Raw genomic sequence first — 5,755 nt, 5'->3', positions numbered from 1 at the left:
GAATGAATGAATGAATGAATGAATGAATAATAAATTCAGAAGAATGAGCAAACATTATTATGAAATACTATAAATATGGCAATGATGAATGTTTTCTATGAACACAGTTAGAGAAACTGCTAATCATTTCACATAACAGTCTTTCTTATTAAAATGTTCTCTCACAAATATATGTGACAATTGACACTCGTTAAAAATATGATAAATCAATGCAAACACCCTTGAAAATGTTTGTTTTCTATATCTAAAATCCGTCATTGCCTTTGTCTGACTCGAGTTGCATTATGAATATAAAGATATACAGGCAGTTCAAATAAATGAAGAAACACATCAGCTCCATAATAAACATTTCAAAAGGATAGTGGAGGATGGTGAGATTGGCAAAGACAAGTCTGATGTAGTCCAGTGAACAACCCCTGTTTCTACTCAGTTTACTGAACAGATGCATCTTTTACAGGAACTCAGTGTTTAATAATGTATAGACTGTGACTGTCGTGCACTCTGTGGAAGCCAGCTCCAGGTTATTCAGTGCACTCTGCTGGGAGGTGAGTGCTAACAAACACTTCCTGCTCATTTGAGAAGAGCTGAGATGTAGGCGTGGGTGATTACACTTGTGTTCAGTCCAATGCCATGACTGACAGCATTTGTTATATACAGTATAGAAAGGGAAAATATTGCTGAAATCTTTAAGGATATTCTGCGGTATCATATTTTACTTTCTGGGCAGGAAATATCTCCAGACTGGTCTTGTACAGTATGTGTCTTGTACAGTGTCTGTGTGTATGACAAGTTGAACTAAAAGTAGTTTCTGTAGTACATAATTTATTTTATTTTTTATTTTCTTTACAGCTATGTGCAGTGGCCTGGGCAAAGTCTTCCCAACCCTGATATATAGTATTACTGGAAACTACAGGCTTTCCTGATCTGAAATATCATTCTCTTAGCACATATCACAAGTAAAGTTCTTGCATTTTAAAATCAGGCATCACCCAAAAGTTTCTTGAATGGTGAAATTATAAACATGTCCCCAATATTGTCCCTCTTTTGCCACAGTCGTCTGTGGCCAGGAGCCAAGGGAGCAAAACTGGCTGTGTTCTCTGGGGTGGGAGGGATGGCATTTTCCTCCGAGTGTGTTATGCTGCCCTGTGATACAACGTGATCAGCAGTTCAAAAAGATGTGTCTGTCTGGCTTCACGTGTCTTGAGGGAATATTGTTAGCTCCCAATCCTCTCCAGTTGGGAACTGTGATGTGATGTAGGAAAGCTGCATTTTGGGTGGGAATTGTCATTGGGGAAAATGGGGGAAACAAACAAACAAACCAAAAAAAAAGATTCCATTCCAGCTTGTAGACATTTTGACAGCTGGTATTAGATTAGAAGCTGAACTAAAAAGGTCCATTTCGCTGCAGCATGTGCTGTAGCTATGACCAGAGTGACATTCACTGTGTAAAGAAAGCACAAATAGCTAGCATGGGTTTAGATATCTGCAGGAAGATCTTTCTTTGTAGAAAGACAGTCTATACAGTTCCTTTTCATTTAGGTCAAATCCATGTCTTTATGGACCTTGCTTTGTGCACTGGTGATTGGAACAGGAAGGGGTCATCCCCAAACTGTTCCCACAAAGTTGGGAGCTTGAAATTGTCCAAAATGTCTTGGTACGCTGAAGCATTAAGAGTTCCTTTCACTGGAACTAAGGGGCCAAGCCCAGTCCCCTGAATTCAATGATTTGGAGGGGTGTCCCAAAATTTTTTGGAAATATAGTGTATTTATGGTTTTATTACTTTTTATTAATTGTGGGGTCGAAACACTGTATATTACAGACCTAATTTGTCCAAAACTCTACTTTTTGGTTTTTTGCCAGAATTTAACCACCACAACATCTGATAAATTTTCCCCAGACCTCCACATAGATTACAGTTACAAATTAGCAAGCATTTGGTGCTGGTCATTATCTGATGATGATGCAATCAATTCTAGTGACACGGTCATCCCAGGCCCAGATGCTGACGTGACTCCTGACTCTAGCCTGATGAGCAAGCTGTGTGATTTTCTTGCAGGTGAGAACCCTGATCTTTGGAGATGAGAAATGATGCAATCTATTCAGCGTTCTTGCTTCAACCAAATGATGGGATATTGTCCCATGCAGCATGTATGATTCAAATCCTTCAAAAGAAAACCAAAGCTCCTCAGTAATCAGTGATTAAGCAAACGCATGCTTCCGTTGAGTTGAAAGAAAGCTGGATTTCAGCACTATGAAACATAATCAAAGATCTACAGTGCATCTCTCAAGCAGCTCCTTTATTAAACCCCATTCACTTAGACTGCTGAGTGTCGGGATACTGAAACCTAAAATTGTAAGACCCCAAATTTTCAGCTATTTAAAATACAATACAAGGCCTGAGTAACTCAGGTTAGCATCATTTCCTCAATTGTGACCAGTCTCCTGGCCTCTGCAGATGAAAAATGACTCCAGAGCATGATGCTGCCACCACCGTGTTTTACTGTAGGGAGGATAAGTAAGAAGTAGATGAGCAGTACCTGTTTTCTTGTGTGTCATCAATCAATCAATCTTTTTGTCATGCCGTCAGAGTCCATTAAGTGCCTGCCATATACCTCTTACTCAGGAATGGCTTCCGTCTAGCCACTCAAGTCTGATTTATGGAGTGTTTCTAAGAAGTTTGAGCTTTCCCATCTCAGTAGAAGCTCTGTTATTGTGGCCATCGGGTTCTTGGTCACCTCTTTGATCGAGACCTTTCTAGCCTGAGAGTTTGTAAGCACTAGGAAGTGTTCTGGTGGTTGTAAACTTTTTTCATTTCACAGTAATGAAGCCCAATGTGGTTTCGGGCATGTATAATGCTTTAGCAATACTTTTATACCCTTGACCAGATCTGTTTCTCAGACAGATTGATTGCTTTTCTCCTGAGAATTCCTTGCACTTCATGTCTTTTGGCCTGATATGCACTGAATTATGGGAACTTATACACTTAGTTGTATGCCTTTCTAAATCATGTCCAATCAATTAAATTTACCACAGATGGATTCCAGTCAAGTTCTAGAGACTTTTCATGGTAATTAAAGCAAACAGGATGCACCTGAGCTCGAGCTGGTGTGCCTTAGCCTGAATACTAAGAGTATGAAGGCTTATCTAAATGCTAGAGTTCAGCTTTTGCTTCTTAATAAATTTTCTAAACACTTCTAAAATCGGGTTTTGGCTTTGTCATTATAGATGCAGATGTGATCTACAGATCATGATGATACAGATAAGTAAAATCTTTTAGTATGAAATCTAGCATACAATCAAGCCACTGTAGATGGATCTATGGCGTACGTTCCTGGAGATTTTGATTGGTCCGTAGGCGTTTTATTCATATCTCTTATTACTTTTCATTACAAGTTATGGCTTTATTCTACTTCTGATGTGCAAGCATGATGATGCTATTGTTTCTATAGTGACATAGGGACCTGTATGGTGGCTGCACTGCAAAACAAAAACCAAAAACAAATGAAAATCATGTATTTGGTGATATAGTGATGTTTTCTGTAAGTTTTTGGAAGGAGTCTCCAGTGTCAGCACTGTATAACAGTCAGAACTTCAAATCTTCAGAGCGTCGATCTTGCACTTTATAGTTTCTAGGCAACATGATAATACTGCCATAACAGGACGGTGTTCCACTCTAGCAATAAATGTAACTGTAAACGGTTCAAAAATACTATAGTGTAATAGCTGTCAATTCTTGTGTTATAAGAGACCTCAACCATTTATCTTTGACCATCATGTATGATACATCAAAAAAGTTATCAGTAGTTTGGGTTTCAACTCAAAACATGTCCTGCCTTGAAACATCATCTATTAGTGAAGCCCTTAAACAGAGACAGGCTTTAAAAATTTAATGTAAATAAATAAATAAATAAATGTTCACAGCTAATCCTAAAGAATTAATGTTCAAGTCTCAATACTGAGTGTCTGTGTATTTCTGTTTATCCACAACGATCAACAACCAGATCAACAAGATTACAGTCAATTTCAGACCAAATAACAACCTGTCTAACGGAAAGTTGTTTGGGACGTGTTAATAAAAAATAAAAAAAACTCTTCTACAGTCATGGAGGTTTGGTATTATCAGTTCAGCCACTAAATCATGAAAGAGGAAGCACGCAAAGCTGCAGCAGTCTATTCAACGGCGTATTATTGACTGAAGCCAAGTTCATCGACTACATTTAAAGGAAATTGTTATGATTGCTGTCAGGGCTCGTTTGCAAAATGAAAAAACACATTAATAGATGATTAAATATGGAAGTAGTCACGATACTTGTTATTGGAGAATATCTACAGTTTAGATCAGGAGAAGCATGAGCAGAGCTTTTAACATTTGTTTAAAAATCCATTTACAAAAGCACTCTAAATGATTTCAATAATTATCAGGTATCAGTTAGCAGATGACAGGCAGGTCTGCTAAAATATAAAAAGGTAGTGGCACTGACATTTTAACTCATGCTAATCGTGCATAGTAAAAAAATAATAATAAACCCAAGATTTTTTTTATATGGGTTTTATTTACAAAATATATTAAAATACTTTGTACAAGGCCTCACTAAAGAGGTTTCAGTAAATTAGACCCATGCATGCATTTCTGTCTTTTTTCGTCACTAGGATGCCTGCTAAGGTTCTCTGGGTTGAGGTGCAAAAACAGGAAAGGAAGAAAGGGTAAAATGTCAAATAGAAAATTGTCTTACTCCTCTTGACCTTTCTAAGATGTAAGTTTCAGGGCTTAATAGGCAATCACAAATTTTTCACATGCAGATTTCCAAAAAAAATAAAAATAAAATAAAATAAAATAAAAATAAATAAAATAAAATAAAATAAATAATTCAACTCAACTGTCAATCCTGCAGGCGGCTAGAAAGTCTGTTTTAAACAAATGTACATTTCTTCATAATAGTTTAGTTCCTTTTTTAAATTCTTTGAAAGCTTCTTTTCTATATAAAACCTATCTTTCCATGGATTCAGGATTGTTAGCGTTCCTACATCCTATGGAATCACAGTTTTTTTTATATTTCTTATAGTAAACAGAAAGTGTAAGAGCAAAATGTAAATGTGCTAAGCTTTTAAGATTACCCCTGTTAACACCATTTATAAATCTATTTTAAATGTTGTCATTAATGCTATTTTACTAAGTAGGTCATCCAACACTAAAATGATTGTAAAATGAAACTAAAACCCAAAGCTTTATTGAAATGTTGAGTATATTGAGAAAACTGCAAGGTACTCAAATACTACATTTTAAAAGCCATGTCCTTTTTTTTTTTTTTTTTTTCCACGGATTGCAGTTTTATCTACATGTAGATGATCCATTTTTCTGTACTGGAGCTTCGGTTTCTTGTACAATAGACATTTATTTAAAAAAAAAAAAATAATAATAATAATAAATCCATGTAAATTAATTCATATACTCTAGACACACACGTCTTTTTAGAACTAAAGTGAGTGTAAAGTTGTGTAGAATGCAAAAGTGATCCTTTCATTTTTTTTTTTCAGTGTATATATTTGGTCATTAATTTTACACATTTGTGCAATACCAATAGCCGGGTAAATTTGATCCTAACTGGATTCTCTGGGGGTCTGTCTGATTAATACGATTTGTTTCTAAATATTTGACAAATCAGCAGCATCAAATGAAAAGAAAAACAGTACAAAAAAAACCCCTAATAAACAATGACACTACTCAAGTAACAGCATATAATCTCAGTCTCTCACA

General features: G+C 36.1%; 1 protein-coding gene across 2 annotated transcripts in view; it reads right to left on the bottom strand.

The window, feature by feature from the left end:
* Positions 1–5,400: 5,400 nt before the first annotated feature.
* Positions 5,401–5,755, bottom strand: part of gria3b (glutamate receptor, ionotropic, AMPA 3b) — a 123,995-nt gene continuing 123,640 nt past the window's right edge. For both annotated transcript variants that reach the window (XM_058396614.1, XM_058396612.1), the window contains exon 16: positions 5,401–5,755. This exon is cut by the window's right edge and continues 584 nt beyond it. The gene's annotated coding sequence lies outside the window, so the exon portion shown is untranslated.

The sequence above is a fragment of the Hemibagrus wyckioides genome, linkage group LG08, assembly GCF_019097595.1.
Source record: "Hemibagrus wyckioides isolate EC202008001 linkage group LG08, SWU_Hwy_1.0, whole genome shotgun sequence".
Taxonomy (NCBI): Eukaryota; Metazoa; Chordata; class Actinopteri; order Siluriformes; family Bagridae; genus Hemibagrus; species Hemibagrus wyckioides.
This window is presented reverse-complemented; position numbering and strand designations above follow the sequence as displayed.